At 42.4% G+C, this 19,364-nt stretch overlaps 1 protein-coding gene and 1 long non-coding RNA gene across 4 annotated transcripts in view; one reads left to right on the top strand and one right to left on the bottom strand.

Moving 5' to 3' along the window:
- Nucleotides 1-284: 284 nt before the first annotated feature.
- On the bottom strand, nucleotides 285-5,541 carry LOC138726641 (uncharacterized). The gene is made up of 3 exons (XR_011338462.1): nucleotides 5,305-5,541; nucleotides 3,646-3,686; nucleotides 285-485 (listed from the first exon to the last, which is right to left on the bottom strand). It is a non-coding gene; the product is annotated as an uncharacterized lncRNA (long non-coding RNA).
- Nucleotides 5,542-6,017: 476 nt separating this feature from the next.
- Nucleotides 6,018-19,364, top strand: part of GARRE1 (granule associated Rac and RHOG effector 1) — a 55,662-nt gene continuing 42,315 nt past the window's right edge. The window contains exons 1-2 of one of the 3 annotated variants that reach the window (XM_069868551.1): nucleotides 11,396-11,535; nucleotides 11,989-12,221. The gene's annotated coding sequence lies outside the window, so the exon portion shown is untranslated. Of the gene's footprint in view, nucleotides 6,106-6,768; nucleotides 6,866-11,395; nucleotides 11,536-11,988; nucleotides 12,222-19,364 lie in introns of those variants that run through there. The other 2 variants (XM_069868550.1, XM_069868553.1) reach the window with 2 other exon arrangements.

The following is a 19,364-nucleotide window of genomic DNA, read 5'->3' on the forward strand; positions in this document are numbered from 1 at the left end:
CAGGTGGCCAAAGCCCCATCGCGGCCAAAGACTAGCTCATAGGCATCTCGCATTTCATGATGTCACCAGGAGACCTAGAGTGGTTTGGACGAAACACCCAATAGAGGCTCTGTACTGAGGGGTTTAGCAAGAATAGGTTCTGAAGGAAGCTTTGCCAGTCTCAGATTTTGTTGTTCCTGACAAATGCCTTCTTTCAAGTAGACTGCTTAAATTCCAATGCCATTCATGGTCTTTGAGTATTTCTATAATTAATGAAGAAAATCTAGAGAAAAGGGTAGCTCATTCATGGGTCACGCCTGCATCAGATCACAGCTTTATCCACTACACTTTTCTGTGTGCTACCAATTGACTTAGCAAAGTTTCAACCATAAAATATTGGCTTACGTGTTTCTCTGTTTTCCTTCTGTTCAGCCTGCTTTCACAACTCCATGTTCTCCATTGCAAAATTACTCCTTATTTGGCAGTTTTCCACAACACAAAATAATCTATAGAGGCAAAAGGTAGTAACAGTACCACCAAGGCAGTTGAAATTAAGTTGCCTTTGTTACAGTGCCCTAACAGAAACTAGGGCAATGCAATAGCACTCGGTCCCTTGTTCAGTTCCCCCGCAGCAATCCTGTGTTGCAAGAACTACCACACGGAAATTCTTTAAAACTACCATTTAGGCTTCTTTCTAGACCACTTCAAACATTTATGTATATTTATAAACATATATATATATTTGCATATCTATATAAATGTCAGTTAAAATAAATAATCTAAAATTCACAATTTATATGGTAAAATGTTTAGTATAGGCTATTAAAACACCAATTATATGTCAAATATAAGATAATTACTAAAGAGGTCAGATTCTGCTATCTAAATCAGACATAACACCTTATTGCAGTCAGCCGTACAACTAATGAAACATAATTCAGCAGGTTGCCTTTAATTACAAATATTTTGTAGAAGAGATGCTATTTTTCTTTACCTGCTTATAAATGTTCTAGAATTGATTCTAAATTTTGTTTCACTTCTTAAATAGTGTTTAGACTTCATTATATGGGAAGCCCTAATTGCCCTCTTAGTGTTGGGTCCGTTACATAGAACTGTATTTCATTTTAAATCACAACCTTACAAGGGCTTATGCTTAAATGTCATTTTCATTTCTAAGTCAAAAAACCCCTCAGACTGGTTCACCTTCCCACATTTACAGCATATCTGGTTTATAACGATCTCCTAGGATCTAGTATTACAAAATGTCAACACCGGTTCTTTGTGTCTCTCAAATATTCTCTCAACACCTCCATCCTTGCTGCATACTTTGGACAGTTCTAAGCCAGCTGCTAATGGCCAACTAATAATGAATTCATAATTATTCCTTACTCATCAGAATAATTTTTTTCAATAGAAAAAATTCTCCAGTATTGAGCTGGCCATGCAAACAATTTTACCACAGCTGTCTGGGAAGTACATTTTTGTGGTTTTGCAAGCTGATTACTTTTTGTGAAAGTTTTCAAGAAAACAAGCAAAATGAGATCCCAGACATCTGAATCACCAGGCATAAGAAAAAAATTATACATATGTTGAAGTAGTTGGCTTCCAGAAATGAAAATATGAAATGCCAATGACCATTTTGTGCAGGTAGTTGGTATTACTCCATCCCTGTGCCCATCTAGCTGATCGCAACAGGCAAAGAATTTATTTCAGAGTCCAGTCCTCCATTGCAGCACAACTGGGAGACAGTTTTATAATGCAGAACAGCAATTTAAACCCAAATACATCTTCTCCTTCATCTCTGGATGCAGGACACTGACCTTAAAAATATCTGAAATTCTTCCCCACACTGTAAACAAAAATGGACTGCAGGCAGTCATGATCATACGTCACTCTCAGAAAACATTCTTACTCATTGGCTACTTTTTGGAAAGGTTATTTGCTGTCACTCAAGTAACAAGTTCTGCTTATAATAATGGTGATGACACCAGACTTGTAGAAGAGAAGACTAGCATGGGGAGTCTAAATATATGAATGAGAAGGTCATGGGACACATCCAACATCAACTGAAGTCAATGGCCTTCATCCACTTCAATCGAAACTGGACTGATCCATGTAGGATTAAGATACATATAACTATATATTTATTTCTCCTATAGCCAGTATCACTGACTTTCAGCCTAGGGTTTTCTAAGGTGACCTGGATCTTTGTCTGACAAGAAAAGGTGATTGTCCCTATTTTTATTTTTAGGTGGCCATATATAGTCAGTCATGCTCACTCTTTCCAAAGTGGGACTTGCCCTGTGGAGGTAACAGGCAAGAATGTTCCCAAACAGCAGGCAGGGGTTCTGACCACGCGTTTCTTTTGCCATTTGGTAGTGTTTACAAAGCAGCTGGGCAAGAGGCCAACTCTCATTTTAAGCCACAGGATGGACACAATGGTCAGTCAATGTGCTGGAGGATATAAAGCACAGGTCAGCAGCTTTCCTGTCAGGCAGCAAATAACTAAATTTCACTTGTCTGAAATAGGATTTCAGTTGTCCAGGGCTGCAGGACAAAGGAACTGTTCTCACCCTGACAGCTGGAATGGATGATTTGTGAAATGTATTTTTAGAAGTCTTATTTGCCTGCGTGTATGCCTGCATTGCCAAACATTCAGACAGCAAGAGCAAGTTAGGCTGCAAGCCATGAGGACTGCGACACACTGTGCGAACTGTAGGGCATATCCAAGTCTAAACCTGCATTTTCATTACTTCTCACTCCCAACTGCAAATATACCACTCAAATGTTAACGCTGTTCTTCCTGTACTTCAATATCCTATCACTACAGCATTCACAGGAATTAGTAACCACAAAGGGAAAATCACTGCTGATACAATAGGACATCAGTGATTGAGCCTGTTTCCCAAAATCACCCTGGTTCTCCACACATTTCCTTTTCCTAAATATATCTCTATCTGATTAACAGAAACAACAATCTCTTGTAAAATAGCTTTTTCCTTCAACGAGACAACCCACTCTTGAGGGATTTTATTACTGACATTCATCCTCCTAATCTTATCCCACACCTTGCTGATAAGCATATCCTTATTAACTTTTGCACATGGCTATTGTGCCAGGGCTGATTTTTTTCCTGAGCTAATGAGTTCTTCCTCCTGCAGCCCATGACATCAAGTTGCACTCATAATACATTTCAAAGCTGTTTTCCCCTCTCTCTAAACAACATTGTTAGATTTTTTGTTTAAACAGTACACCGGTTTCCTTCCCCTCCTATTCAATGGAGGTCCTGGGAAGCACTTTTCACATATACGTAACATCAATAGGAAAATAATAAATATAACTGAACACATCTATTCTACACTGATTTACATATGACTTTGCTAAATAGTTAATTATACTACTGTCTCTCAAAATACTTAAAATTCACAAAATAAGTAAAATATATAGCATTCAGGAAAACAATTTTAATGTACATCACAACAGATATCTACACTGCATATTTTCTAGTCCTTAAGAGGACTGCATTGTTTATTACACAATTCTGCTGAATTGAATGTTTTCATACTCTGTTCATATTAAGAAGTGTAAACTTCCTATTTATTTCTCAGTCTGTCTTAATTTTCTACCATCTGGTTAAGACATTAGCTTTAAGGCTAAGATTCTTACCAGTCTTCTGTGCCTTGTTGCTCTTGATCTATAAACTTCACCTGTAATGAATTCCAAATGAAATGTCTGATCTTTAGGGCAGTTACGTCTTAAAAGTTGCACAAGCAGTAATGTAAAAAAACGGCAATATCTAAATAGATCAGGCAAGTCTTTATGCGTGTTACTCTCTCTCTCTCTTTATCCTTAAAAAAAACCCAAACAACACAAAACCAAAAAAACACCCAACAAACCAGGAGTCATTCTATGGGGGTTTTATTTTAATTAAAAAGGTGTAACTTCAGTATCCGGCCTAGGAGGAAGCAAAATCTATCCCGGTATTTTCTTTTCTCTTCCCCTTCCTCTTCAGCTCCTTTGACTTCCTTTACATAGTTTTTCCACTTCATACCTATACTTCCTTCCAAACAGGAACTTGTTGAAACCCCATCAGAGTCTTTTTTATCTTTTTTTTTTTTTTAATCAGTATTTAATCTACCATTTAGTTAAAAGCAGCACAAAAAGGACGTTCCTTCTCGAGGCCTTTATCGGACTTTTCTAGTACAAAGAATACTCCAACAGCCCTGTCTCTTGAAGGAGCCAACAATATGACAGCCTTCTGTTCCCTTGCATGCTTTCCAAGTATTTCCCAGGTATCTCTTAATTTGAGAACTAAATTTACTAGCAAGAGGCATGCTTAGTAGACACGCAATAATAAGAAAAGTTCGGAGGGAACACACTGATGAGAAGCCCTGGCTGCCAGCAACCATCTGTTACAGAGAAGGAAACAAAGCCGCAGATTGCTCCTAGGCAGCTCCCCACAGACACTACTTGAGGCCTATTTCTAGCTTGTGGCTAGAAGGTGTCCAATAAATTGACAATTTCACTTCTTCCCACAGAGTTTTCAGATTAGCAGCACTGAAACTGGTGGAAATTGCTATTATTTTTGCTGTATTAGTATCATATCCAAGTGCGTGATGTTGGGGTTTTTGGGGGATGGAATTAGAGCCAGATGATAGGATGCTTAGCCCTGTATACAAAGTTTTTGCTTACGTATATTCCAACAATTTTTAATTACTCTCCTGTATCACACGTTATCTTATTTTCTAACTTCTGCCAGACATTTCAGTAAGTTACTAAATGCTTGCCTCATTTCAAATGTAGGAATCTAAATAAGCCTTGGAAATAAAAAATAATCACCTTCTAATAAGAAAGACAGGATTAACAGAAGAATATTAGTATGGAAATAGGATTTGAAAATACATTGTATCGCACAGCAAACTTTTCTGTATAAATTCTGCATTAAGCATGAGAAATAATTACAGACCATAGAATCATGGAATGGTTTAGGTGGGAAGGGACCTTAAAGCCCATCCAGTTCCAACCCACTGGACCACGTTGCTCCAAGCCCCATCCAACCTGGCCTTGAACACTTCCAGGGATGGGGCAGCCACCACTTCTCTGGGCAACCTGGGCCAGGGCCTCCCCACCCTCACAAGAAAACATCTCTTCCTAAAATTTAATCAAAATTTTCATCTTAAAACCACTCCCCTCACCCTATCCCTGCACTCCCTGATAAGAAGTCCCTCCCCAGTTTGAACTCACAAGCCAGGCCTTTTGGTGAACAATTGCACTGTGGCAATTACATCTAGGGGATCTGTGTGAGATAATATTTGTGTTTTTTACCTAACTCCCAATTAAATCCACGTATCAGCAGTGTTGGATTCTGCCGCTTCTCCTGCTAGCGGTGTTGATCGGAGGAAGAATATTGGACATCGCAGTTGCCACTGGTGACCCTCCTCACCAACAGCTGCAGCGATTCTGAGGAAGGATGCTGCACTTCAGCACACACCACCACAACGAAGCCCCCTGTTATTTTAAGCACCTATGGAATATTCCCTGATTATTTTTCCCATTTCTCCTCTCCTGTGTGGCCACCCTCGCCCTGTTCCCCTCGCCAGGCAGTGCCTGTCACCCCCTCACTGGGACAACCCTGCTGCCCCCCTTGCCCCCCGCTCCTCCCTGCTGACCACCCATCTCCCCTCAAGCCCCCAGGGACCCCCTCCTCCCCATCATCCTCTCACCTCCTCAGGACTCCCCATCGCCCCCTCCTCCCCATCACCCCCTCTCTTCTCCCCCTGCCCCAGGAGCCTCCTCTTCCCCATCGCCCCCTCCCATCCCCTCGACCCCCCAGAGCCCCCTCCTCCCCATTTTCCCCTCATCCCCTTTCCCCTCTCTTCCCTATCGCCCCTTCTCCTTCCCTCTCCCCTTGCCCCTCAGCCCGCATCTCCCCTCACCCTCTCTCTTCCCCACAGACCCCTCCCGCCCTCTCTCTCTCTCTCTCCCCCTCCCGTGCCCTGGCCCCTCCCTCCCCGCCCCCGCTGTCATGGCGGCCCCTCCCCCGCCCCTCCCCGCGCCCGGCGGAGCCGCCGCCGTTTCCGGAGCGCTCAGCGCGGGGCCGGCCGCGCCTGGGGCCGTGGCGGGCAGGTGAGCGAGCGCCTCCCCGCCGCCTCTCGGCCGGGCCCGGGCTGGGGGCAGCGCCTTGCGGCGGGGCCGCGCTCCTTTCCCCGCTTCCCTTCCCCTTCCCGCCGCCCAGAGCCCGGGTGCGGGCGCGCTGGGCTGCGGGCCGCCCGCCCCTTCCCTCCCCTTCCTCTCCCGCCGCCGTGACCCTGGGGCCGGGCCCCCGGGGCGCCGGGGGCTCCTTCTCTCTCTCTCCTGCCGCCTCCGGGACCCCGAGTGCGGGCGCCAGGAGTCGGTGGCGGGGCCGGGGCCGCCCTCCGCCTGCCTCCCCTCCGTTCCCCGGAGCCCCCGGGTGCGGGCAGCGCTCTCCTTCTCTCCTCTCTCCCCTCCCGCTGCCGGCACCCCCGGGGCGGCACCCCGGGCCTCGCTCCGCTTGCCTCCCTTCCCTCTCCTTCTCCAGCCTCCGTGACCCCGGGGGTCCCCGTCCCTCCCCTCCCGCCGCCGCGACCGCAGCGGCGCCCGCTCCCCTTCCCGCTGAGCCGTGAGCGGCCGCAGCTCCCGGGGGGGTCTCCATCCAGCCCCCCGCCCTCTCCTCTCTGCTCGTCCCCACGGTTCGGCTGGTGCTCGCTGGCAGTGCTGTTAGCCAGCCCTGCGGCTGCTGCCTTGGGTGCCTGTGGTGCCTGCGAGCAGCAGCAGCGAATAACTGGTCTTGGGCTGTAGCTTCAACTTTCAGAATATCCTCCTGCTTGAGCAGTTTTATGGTTTGGCTGGCGAGGAAATGGTGCAGGTATGTGTACACCGGGCGGATGTTGGCTTGGACATCTGAAAGAAGTCAGAAGGTCTTACTTGTTTGTTTTATGAGAGATTATAAGCGTAGTTACAGGTATAAGTCGGCTGTTGTTATCGTCATTATTGGTTTTATAGAGGGACAGATGTTGGGGTGGCTTGGGAAGCGGCGAACGTCAGTCGTGTGTGGCCACGATAAACAACTTGGCTTTTCCGAGTCGGTCAGCTTGTGGCTCCGGAGGCACACGCAGACGGCAAAAGGCTGAGGCTCAGTTCCCAAAATGGCACTGCAGCTCATAACAGCCAGTGTGGCTGTTGGATAATCGTAAATCTAGAGGTTAGGGAAGAGGTTATTGTGGATTTTTCTTGATGTTTCTGTTTTCTCAGCCTGGTGCTGTCTTGCAAAGGGGCTCTGAAGGAACTGCCGTGCTCTGTGGGTGAAGCTCCCTCAGTAGTGTCTTCTTCCTTCCCCTCAGAGGTGTGTGTTGTGTAGCTCCCAGCCACAGGACGGTTTTGCTCTGCAGCTCATGGGATCAGGAGTGTCGGTTGGTCTCGGAATGCGCACGTGTGCTGTTTGTGTACCATGGGTATCAGTGTGACTTTGCACTTGGCTGGACTCTTCTACTAGGCAACACTTCTACAGAAAATGAGATGGACCCTTCTGCAAAGAACTGCTATTTTTCGAAGTTCAAATCTTGCACAAGGCTTTATTTTCTTCCTTTGTTTTCTGTTCTGTACTTTTCCTCCTAGAAGGAAGAGTTCTCTGAATTATTTAATCTGCAGTTGTAAAGGTGTGGTTCAGGTCAACATAAGCGTTTCTGGTGCTTTGTGGAAGCTTTGGGGTGTGAGGAGCTGGGTGGGAAGCAGCACAGAGCCACTGCTTCCTGTGTGCCTTGTGGTACTGCTTCCTAGGTCAGTGCAAGGCATAGATCCTTCTGCTGGCATTTTGTGTTCTGCATCAGGAATTCCTCAGGAGTGTTAGGAAACAAGAAATAATGCTTGCAGGGAATATTTTTCTACTGGAAGTCTCTTGTGAGACTGAAATTTCATTAACAGTTAAATAGTCCTTCTTGCAAAGTAGTATGAAAATGTCTGCTACAGATGTTTAAAAGAGAAGTCTGGGTTTCTTCACATTTTTAGATATCAACTTGCATTTGATCGCTCGAATCTTATTTTTCAGTGTTTTTCTTCCCCAGAGTACAAATGGCAGCCAGTTTTCCTTTGCAGCAAATCTGTATTTTTGCTGTCCTGTAAAGTATAACTATGCTTCCCTTCATACCCTGACTTGATGGTGGCTTAAATTGCTGCCACTTGCCTCCTGTTCCTCAAAACAGGATTGTGTCAAGAGAAATTATGCTGCAGCCTTTGTTTATATAGTAGTACTGTAATAGGAAAAGACTTGTTCTTGGTACAATGAATGCTGGTACACCAGAAATCCTGCTAATGATAGTGATTAATGGGTGCTGCTCAAAATAGCTATCACTGCTGATATGACTAATTGTGCCATGTGAAAAGAGCTCCTTTATTCCCACTAATCTCAAGGTGTTTCTCCAGTTTTAGAGAAAAGCCTGATCTGTGCAGACAGATAAATGCACAGCAAAATGCGGAACTTGCAGTGGAGTGTGGCAATTCTTTTAAGAGCTGGCTGCTGTGCTGCAAAACCACTTGGGGCTGGAAATGAAGAATATCTCCTTGTGGTTGCTGTAGGTAGATAGAATATTATTACTGGAACTGGATGTCAGCCAGAACACCACCCTCCACGTTGCACACAATGCCAGGGTATTGTTAGTAGCTATAGAAGGGGTTTTATATCATACATGAACGATGACATTTCCAGCAGTACGGGTAACCTCATCACAAAAGGTTGCGCTGCATCTGGCTCAGAGGGCAACTGGCTCTGCTAGGCTTGACAAAATCAGCGTTACAATTGCACCAGTCCTCCTAGAGTTCGTTCCTAAGTCTCGGTTTGTGTTTCTTAACCTTCACTGGCCTTCGGGTAACAACAATTTATTAGTAACACGCTGCAGGCAATCTTGTGCTCCCCGGGCAATACTGTATTCCGGATTCTGTTTAGATTTTCTGTGTATTGTGGTTGGAAGCTTATATGGGGACTGCAGCTCTCAACCATAGAAGGTGCTGTTTCTTAATATCTGTGAAGTTTTAAATTCTACCTGGTAGGATGAAAAAATATTCTCAAAGTCCAGTAAAATGTATTGAAGATGGAATCCAAACTCACTGAGAAGCAGCTAGTAGTAGTTGTGTTTTCTTGTGCCTGTTTGTGTGGATTTCTTTTTTTTCTGCCATTTTTGTACCTCAGGGTAGTTTTATGGCAGGAGGAGTTTAGTCATTCATCCCTTCTGCCCCCAAAGAAACTGTTAAGGGCTGTGCGTGGGGGGAGTAGGAGGCCTTCGTTAGGTTCACAGATACTGCTTCATGGGTTAATTGGTCTGGTATGATCCCAGCCTTTCTGGTGTTCTGTAAATAAACCATCTTGGTCCAGTCCTTGAATTTTGCCAAAAAGGTAATTTAAAAAAGTATGGAACTTCAAAAAGATGACGTTGGTGTTAATGAGTCTTGTTTCACTTTGAAGTGCTATAAGGTGACAAGACATTAATTTGAGAACTGGGGTCTTGAAATATCAGTCTTGTCTTACTCTGCTGTAATTAATGAAGATTAGTGTGTTGATTACTGAAGATAAATTCGGAGGGATTGATCTGTGTGGTTCTGTTAAGGTCATAAACTTCGCATGAGACAAACTGACATCCGGGGACCTGTGTTGGAGCAGCCTTGGCGTACAAGAAGAGTAGGATGTGTGGGAAGCAGCAGAACAGCAGGTCTAGAAATGCTGGTTAAGCTTTGAAGAATGAGAGAAAAAGGCTGGAAGGGGGGCTGTGAAATGCTGTAGGTGTGGCTGGGGGGAATTCTGAGGTGTGTGAGCGATCATCTGTATGGGTGTATTTGAGGTGGGTGTAACTGAGGTTCTGTGAGGCTTTCAGGGATGTTCAAGAGCCTTTGGAGCAAGTCAGATGTTTTTCCATCTGAGGACTTGCATACCATCGGTGGTACACGGGCTTCAGTCTAATGATAACCTGCAGTGGCTTATCAGGGCAAGTGCCTGGTATAACTTTTTATACAAACAAATCAAGTTTGAAGTGGGAAATCTTATGGCTTTCTGTTGCAGAACTAATTTAATGAAGAAAATAAATACACCCCCTTGTAATGAGACCCCTTACGGGAGAACCACAGCAGATAGAATTTTTAATCTACAACCAGTAGATACAATTTTTGCTGTATTAGCTAAAAATCAAACCAAGGACTTTAAAAAGTTTTTGCTGTAAAGTAGCTGTCTGTTTCTTAAAATAAAGTTACCTTATGTGTTTTACTGCTAAAGGGTTACATCAGAGAGAAGAATTCCTTAGGAAACATCTTAACAATTCCTTCCTAAATTGTGACCCATTCCTGCTCCTGTTTTTAGTGCAATTTTCTCCTTGAAGTGACTGATGCATGTTTTGAGTTCTAGGCTGGCTAGGTTTCCATTGTCTTGCAACATAGCTGTATTCCTTCTTTGTGGTCTTTTGTTTCTTGCTTTTCTAACATTTTTTTGCTTTTTCAAGTGGTTGAGGGTTTTTGATCAATGTGACTTTTTATGGTTTGTTAGATAAGTCATGTTTTAGTGGGCTGCTTGTCAGATGTTAATGCTTTCTGGTAAGTTTTTCTGGACAACAGCATTGCAAAACCCAGATTATTTGGGAAATTTTATCAGGAAGGTCCTTCTACCACCTTGCCAGTCACCACCCCTTTTCAGGTTTGGGTAGTTTACTTTTGTTCTTTCCTGACACTGCATGTGTGTTGGTTAGGAAGTGGTAAGGTTACACATCAGCTGCTGGTTTAACAACAATTTAGGTGTGATTCTTGTTTAGTTGTGCACTCAAAGCTGACCTATAAATGGTACTGTCCGCTTACAGAAAATTCTTCACAGGCTCTGTGCAGCAGACTCTGTGATCTGGGAGTGGAACAAAACTCCTCAACTTCTATGATTTCTGATTGCAGGGCCAAGTTTGTTTCCCTTGGTAGAAATAACATTTAACTTTAGTTCTTCAGTGCTTTATTTGAACATGCTGCATTTTGGGGACTTCAAAGCAGCATATGGAATGTGCTGTAGAGGAGAGGGGAGAAGAGTAGGGATAAAGGACTGTGATGGACCTTTTTTCCACTTCTCCACAGGCATCCCTGTGGGATTCATTCGTGTGACAGTTACCTAGCAGTGGAAAATAAGTCTTTGATCCTGTCAGTAACAGAATGTTTTTAGTTTCCCAAGCAGATTACCTCACTGTGATAACTTGGTGTGTTTGAGGGTGTCTGGATGGGATTGGGAATTCCTCTGGATTTACTGAGGTATAATTAGATCCTTTGAAGCATGTCCACATGGTCTGTCTGATACCAGGATATTCAGAGCAATATTCCTGTGTACTTTTTTTGTTTATGAAAGCTGAACTTCCTGCTCTTCTGTACAGATTACAGAACTTGTCTGATTGTGGCTTAGAAGAACAGTTTGAGTCCAAGCACAAGAGCTTCCCCAGAGAAAGATAAAGCAACCTGAATGTCTGCAGCTCACATTCCAGAAAAATCTGGAGAACTTAAGTGTTGCTTCCTAAGAGCCTTAAGTACAAGGTAATATTTTTAAAAGTTCCTTAAAAATACTTGAAGCTGGCAGTCTTGTCCTGAAGAAGCTGGGTGTTCCTTTTTACATGGCCACATGTAAACATGTACAACAGAAATGCTGGAAAGCAGGGAAAGCTGTAGTGGCTAGGGAAGACCAACACAGAAACGCTCCTCTCATTGAAAGACTTTTCTCATATATGCATTCTCTCACCTTGAGTAGAAGACTGAGTATCACAAGGGAAAGATCACTTTGGGTAAACGTAATTTTGTGCCAGACTCCAAAAGATTTGAGGAACATAATCTCATTCTGTTGAGTATTTCAAAATTTTTCTCAGAATGCCATGTGCAAGTCTTGCACCAGATGGTACTGTGGAGGAGGAGGAGGAAGAACACAAGGAGGAAGGGGCTACCTAAACATCTCATTCGTCCAGCTCAATACGTTCTTCTGCATCCATCTTGCAGGGTAACTTCGATGTCGAATGAGTTCGTCACCTCCACATGCTTAGAAGAAACCATGTTTGTCAAATGGAGGTGAAAATGAATGGAGCTTTTCATCGTTTTTTAAAGGCACCTGTGTTTAGTGAAACATGGAAAGATCCTGAGGATAGGGCATATTTTGGCAGGAAGAGGAATAGCAGTGGTGCCCGCTGTGGAATCATCTGCAGTTCTTTGTCCCAACAGGAATTAAAGGCCAGGTAGTGTAAAACAGTGTTAAATAAAACTGTGCAAATATGTTGTTGCAGAATCCAGCTTCATCAGCACGTGTTTCATAGCCCCAGAATAAATTTTATTCAGCCTTTTACTAAAGACATGGTTAGATATTTGTGTTTTTCTGGCTGAGCCACGCAGTTTGGGAATGTTAAAATAATAAGGAAATAAGATATACCTTTTTCCTTCTTATGATGAACGTTTGCAACCAGATTATGTAATCCCAGGAACTTCAATATGTTGCTGAAAAATAGGTCTGCCACTAACTATGGGTGTATCTTTTAGAACAGCTAAATCTTTTCATTTATTAAATAAAAGAAGGTTAGAGATGTGTAAGGTTAGGTAGTGATCAGAATTTTGTTTTTCTGAGTTCAGTTCTGAGTAGTGCAAATGAAATCATCAGGACTGCCAGGCTGCCGCTGTTGTGGGCAGGAAAGCAGAGGTTTAAGTGGATGCTTGTACATTCTTCACCTACAGAGAGCAAACTGGGCGTACCTTGCTAACTCAGTGGAGTACAAATAAGCTGCCTTTCTGGCCAGCTCCCAGTGTGGATGCACAAGTTGTGATACAAGCAAGGGTAAGGTTTTGGCAGTATTAGAGCTTGTACTGCTGTTTCAGCTCTTTTTGATGAGAAGCTGCTGAAGTTTTTCTTTAGAAGAACAGGGTACGTTAGCTAAAAATTAGATTTTCTAAATTAATGCAGATGTAAGTGGACTTGTAATTCTGTGGCTTATGCTTCTTAAGAGACTTCCACGCTGATAAAAAATGGGGTGCTGGGAGGAAATGCCTATTACAGAACAAAACCCTGAAAACAGAGCACGTACACTGTTATTTGGAACGTGCTTGGTTCTGTACTAGAATGTTGGACTTGGTCAGAGCTTCCAGTCTTTCTGTCTGGTGTTGCTTTCGGGAAAGGAATGAAAACATTTTCTCTCAGGCAATCCTATTAGATCTCAATAAACTTCTTTGTTTAAATATTGCAGTAAGTTCCAGCGCAACAGATTGTGATGTTGAATTCAGCACTTTGACCTCATTTCAGGTCCAAAGAGGAGCGAGTATGGTGAAGTTTGAGGCAGGTTATTACAAAATAACTTCAGTAATTAGCAAACACTTAAATAAAAACTTGGCCATTAATTTAATGCATGTTTGTTCCCAAGTTCTTAGCAAAGCTATTCTACAAATCCAAGTTATCCACCTGAATTTAAATGTTAACTGTCATCGAATATTTGGTCTTAAAACTGCAATAGTAATGGGTCATGGGACAGCGTATGGTCTGGTTTGGCAGTCTTGGGTCAAGTACAGTTACCGCTTTCTCCGTGTGGAAAAGCCGTGCGTCTGACCTGTGCTATTTTGAAATTAATCTGTTGCTTGGTTTTGTGGTTAGAAAAGATCCCGGTCTGGTTGAGTGAAATCTATTGCTCTGCAGATGTTGCTGGACATGAAATCTGTTGGAAGCCACTAATGATACATTTTTTGTTTTTATATAGGAATGTTACATTTTTGTGGTGACAGATTGGTATGATAGAGTAAATCTGGAGTTGACACGCAAGATTTAGTGAAATGTTTTTTGGGAGAAGTGCATTTTCTCCCTTTGAAGACACAGCAGGAAAAGACTTTTTTCCATTTTAGTTTCTGGAACAGCTGGGTTTTCAGGGGTTTGATTAGGATTGTCTGATATAGTCAGACAAATGAATAACAGACACTGATTTGCCTCTTGTTTCCCCTAAATGTGTGTTAAAAGATTCCAGCTCTCCTCTCGCTCTGCCTCCTCTTTCCACATCAGGGTGACCGTGAGGGCTGCAGAGGTCCCTTTCAAATTGTCGTTGCTGTCTTTCAAGCATCAGGAGGTGTTTTTGTCACTGAATCTCTAGTGTTGTTTAAGTTGTTTCTGGTCAGATGTCAGAGTTACTACTCCAGAAGCTTTCATGGTGTCTTTGATTTTGGATGCTTTTCTGAAGAGAATGCTTTAATCGGACCCATTGGACTGAATGCTGGCTGTGTGAATGGTTGTGGCTTACAGGTTTATGGTTGAATAGCTCATCTGGCTTTAAAGGTACAATAGATTCAGTTCAATTTGTTCTTAAATTGCTGCACAGAGTTTGTTGCTTGTGCAGTACGTAGACCTGTGGGGTTTGGTGACAATTTAGTGTGGTTTTAAACTAAACTTTTCAAGTCAGTTTTTGAGGAAATACCTATAGATGAGCATGTTGCTGTTGGTCTTTACAGAATCACCTGTTTTTATTCGTTGTTTTGTACTTCAATATGTGCTTCTCTTTCCCTTGTGCTTTGTGGGATTATTGATGGAAAAGTCTGTCTGGACTCTGCCTTCTCTTGTGTTTCAGCACCTTGTGCTGTGTTTGTTCTGCTTGAATGGCCTTCTTGGCCCTCAGTTTTGTGCATTGCGATAGATGGAGAAGCCTGCTGCTAATATGGCTGATAAAATTTGACTTGACATTAAGTTGTGGTTTGTTTGTTCTTTTTGCTGAGACATTCACAGTTTTATGGGCTTTTTCAGCCTCACAGTGCAGCCAGCGGATGCTTTTCTCTCTCCGAGAGTCTGTTACTGATATTTTAAGTTGCATCCAGAAATGGGAGAAAATTATGTATTTCATTCACTTTGTCCTAAAAATTTGTATTGGTATTTTGTTCTGAAATTCTTTTAGCACAAATGAGGCAGTTTCTTTTTCAAAAATTCTTGTGGTTTTGGGGAAAAAATATATTGTGTCTTCCTTGCATATGCTATTTGATATATTCTGTTTTGGAGCACAGGTTGCTCCTCTCTGCTGCATTGATTGTCTTTCACTGCACATTAAATCATACCTCAAGAAAAACAAGGGTAAGCATATTTATGAAATTTTCTACACTACATAATTATACTCCTTTTCCTTTTAGCTTAAGGTTTTGTAAGTGATACAGCCTCATAATTACAAGCGTAGATAGGAAGGTACACTGTATTTTGATCCAGTTGTTCAGTGTACTGAGGAATAAATTACCATATTAATGCAGGGCATCTTGTGTGCTATGTCTGTGCTAAATATTTTTTGCTAAAATGAATCCTAATGTGAACGTTTAAACTACTGTAATTTGGAACAGTAGACTCAGAGCAACTACTATGCAAGTAGATACGTGTGAATATTGATTGTAGTGCCTGATGGCACACAAAAAACCAGATTATGCCTCAGAACACTGTTAACTTAGTGCAATACTTATCCCTTATTTAGCTGTCTCTAAAGGTTTGTGTTGTGAGGAGTTTTTCTTATTTTACACCATACTGTTGACCTAAGATGTGTTTCAGTGGCTTCCACTTACCTCACTCTGTCACAGGTAGATAGTGTTTTGACCGAATGACGGTATCGCAAGGGACCGTGCTCCATCTGAAGCCTTCCAGGCCTGGGGGTCTTAGAAGAGCCGCTTTACACTCTGGAAAAAAAAAAGCAAGGAATAGTAATTGCAGCTCTAGAATATCCCTAAGTGAGGGAAAGCATTTGACAAGTTGGCTTATGTAGACCAGTATGTGTCCTCAAATGCAAGAATGCAGTCTTGGAACCTCTGTGTATGCCAGCACTGATAAGACCTTCTGTGTCTTCTAGGTAAGAGCTAGCGTTTTACGAACTAATGTTTGGAAAACTGATGTGGCAAGAGCTGTCTAGTTTTCACTGGTGAAATTATTGCTTTTTCTAAACCTGCTGTTTGTATTCTTCTGTATGGAAGGTGTTGCCTCAGCTTGGCCTGGTGGTGAGCTGTGGGTCGTGTGGCAGGTACTTGTGGCTTACTTGCACTTACACTGGAATGCCTCACCTTCTGCTTTCTTCTTTTGTTGTTTATTTTCTTTTCTCTGTTCAAAGCTTTTGGTTTCTTGTTAAATACCTTCGTATTGAAGATTGCGGTAAGGAAGATAGCTAAGTGACTACTCAGTCATAAACTCCGTGAGTAATCGTTTGGATTGCTTAGTGTAATCTTCTAGAATTATCAGGTAATAAGGTAAAAAACTTTTTGATCACTTCCAAATAACAAGTTAAATCTGGCACAAATGAGGATAAGATACTCAGATTTTTACAGCACCGACATGTTGTCAAAGCCTACATGCCACAAGATTTTTTCATTGTTGTTTTGTCTTGAGTAGTTCTCGCCTAGGAGCTTGCTAGTATAGAATGCTTAATACAACATAGAAATTGTCTTTATTAGTGAATGCACACTGCTTCTGACCCATAAAAATCCACTATCTTGTCCAAAGTACGGAAAAAGAAATGTCTACATAAATGGAGTCCATGTATTTCAATTTCAGAGGCAAAGAAATGCCAGCATAATCACCTGAAAGATAGGAAAAGCAGTCTGTGGAACAACTTTCTATTCCAGGCAGAGAATAACGCGTTAGCTGTAAGAGGAGATAAGACTCCATTTTACAAGTGGCTGTACTGCTTAAAATGATTTGCTGATATGCATGCAGCCATTCAAAAAGCAGCAGAATGCCTTACTAATAGCGTTTTAGAGCCCTAAAATATAGTTCAGCCTCTATTTTGAATATCATGGTATTGATATGCTGTAAAGAATATGATCAGTTTCATTGCCAAGGCCACAACCATCATATTTTCTACGCTGCTCAATCCAGTCACTCTCCTTTTTTCCCTCTGATTATTTTTGTTCCTACTTTACTGCTTTTTTTCTCCTGACCTACATGTTAATTCACATTTAAAGCTCTCCCGGTGGTGTGTATTACACAGTGAGGACTGGAATGTTAGCTGAAAGATGGGGAGAGAAGTGTGCTGTGCCGAAAATGCGAAAGATTTCCTGTTGTTCTAAACTGAGTTTGGATGAATGTTAGTGTCCCTGCAGCTGAGGCGCTGCTAAAACTCCTGCTGCTCAGAAATACAGGAGTGGTAGTTGAGGGTCAAAATCCCTGCATGTATCACATGATACTCTGGTTGTGGTTAGTCTTGGTTCTGACTGGAGTACACGTTGTTCCTAATAAAATAGGAAATGCAAAAAGTGGTACGGTCTGCTCCGGCTGCACAGTGTTCCCGGGCCCTTTGAAGGAAGGTGATGATTTTATTTATTTCTAGAATGGAAATTCTGAGAAAATGACTCACTGAGATTCATCTCCTTTCATAAAGGAGAACATACATCGTGTGATGTGCACATAGCAGGTACTGCTACGTGTCTGCAGGAAATAGGTATTTTGTGGTACTTGTGGGTGAAACCAAATCTATAAACACTTCTGTGAGGATGCATCTCTAGGCTTGCCAGAGTGAGTCTAATCCTTCCCACAGAAGCCTGCGAGCTGTTTTGTTTGATTGTGCCGGAGCGATTTGCGCTTTCTGCTGCCATCGGTAATTCCAGAGCACAGCACACGCAGGTTCAGGTTTTTGTCAGAGCTTGCCTAATGGGGAAAAAATGTGGATGAAGAGGTATTCTCTGTAAAGGGAGAACATAGTGAAGAACTGTGGTGGAAATTGGAGCCTTGGGTCTCGGGGCCTGGCAGGAGGGCTCCTTCCAAGCAATTAACTGTTCCACAGGGTCTGTTACCGCGGTGTTTATCGTGGAGCAGGTGCAAAGTGAACTTTTTGTGTAAGTTATAATTTCATCTAGCTTCTCCTCAGACGTGCATGATTCCTAATATTGATTACAGAGTAGCAGTGGGCATTGAGTTTTGTCCAGGATCAGTCTGGCTGAGCCAGAGCTGCTGCTTGACGGTCCCGTTGGGGTTGGCAGAACTTGAAAGTAGGGAACATGCAGGAATGCCTTAGACAGAGCTGTGTTCAGATGGAAGATCCCTTGGGAGGCACGGGTGACAGCAGGGCCTGGCTTTTGAGGGAAGGTGGGGTTTTCCCCTGTCAGGGGGGCTTGGGGAGCCAGAGGGGGCACAGTGTCTGGTTTGGCCACAAAGCTCATCCTAAACATAATGTTTACTAGGACATGTTAGTGTTCTTGTAGATAGTGTAGATCTACTTGATATTTAAAACGGAGTTATTAAATTAATTTTCAAAAGATAATTTAATAACTGTATTGTTAAATACCAAACAAAACAATTAATCAGCCATTATGATCAGTGTTCATTTCCTTAAGCTCCGGCACTGACAGAAGCACTAACAGTACTGCTGTTAGGACCAGGATGACCTCACCTGATGATACTGGTGCGTTGTAAGTGAAAGGCATTTGTTTTCACTAATCCTTAGATTTCTTTTCCAATTTTTTTTGAAAAATCCCTACATTTTCAGTGAGCTTCAATGATTTTTTCAGATGATCATTGAGCAATTCGAATGTGTCATATAAACTGGTGTGTTAAAAAGTTTTTTTTTGACTTAGCAGAATGTTTATCGCATGCTTTATCCAAAATTAAGGCACAAATTATCGTGCATCTCCAGCCTGCATCAGTGACTGTAATCCAAGAGCCCTTTCCCAATGAAGTAAGGGTTTTAGATGATGTCAAGTGTGGATTTACTTGTTCTTCGTTCTTTATGACTAATGAAGAATATTCCTACATGACTAAACCCACCTATACTGTGTTCCCACAAGTTCATGAAAGATGGGAGTGGGCACAGTTTTGAAAAGGTAAAGACCTTAATATTGTCCTCAGTGAGGACTTGAGAATTGCTTCTGTAACTTCCAGGCCAAAAGCAAGTACTGGAAAAACAGTTTTGAAGTTATATTTACATAGACAAAGAATATTATATTAGTTCTTTATTTGTGTGTTCTATGGATGCCACAGTAATAGAATGCTCAGTCAATTTAATATTTTGAAATAGTTCGGCTGTCGGACAGGGGTGGTGTGATACTCTTTTTCCATTTGAATAACAACGTCCTTTTGAAAACATACTCACAAATATTTTCCTAGTGCTATGATGAATTTTTGTGGCTGTCATTCACTGACATGATAATTTCAGTGAGGTTTCCTGAGATGTTTCTAGTCCCCCTTTTGGGGTGGGGTGGAGAAGCTTTCAAAAATTGACCCTTAAGACTCAATGAAGTTATTGTGCAAAATGTTTATATAACATCCTTTTTTTGCAGAGGGACTGGGAATCCTTACTTGCTATTATCGTTTATGTTGGCAATGGAATTTTATTTATTTTTCAGTAAGAAGTAAAGAAAGTACTATTACTCCCTCAGCCACGCAGGAACGAATGTCATGTCAA

This window comes from Phaenicophaeus curvirostris, chromosome 14 (assembly GCF_032191515.1).
Source record: "Phaenicophaeus curvirostris isolate KB17595 chromosome 14, BPBGC_Pcur_1.0, whole genome shotgun sequence".
Taxonomy (NCBI): domain Eukaryota; kingdom Metazoa; phylum Chordata; class Aves; order Cuculiformes; family Cuculidae; genus Phaenicophaeus; species Phaenicophaeus curvirostris.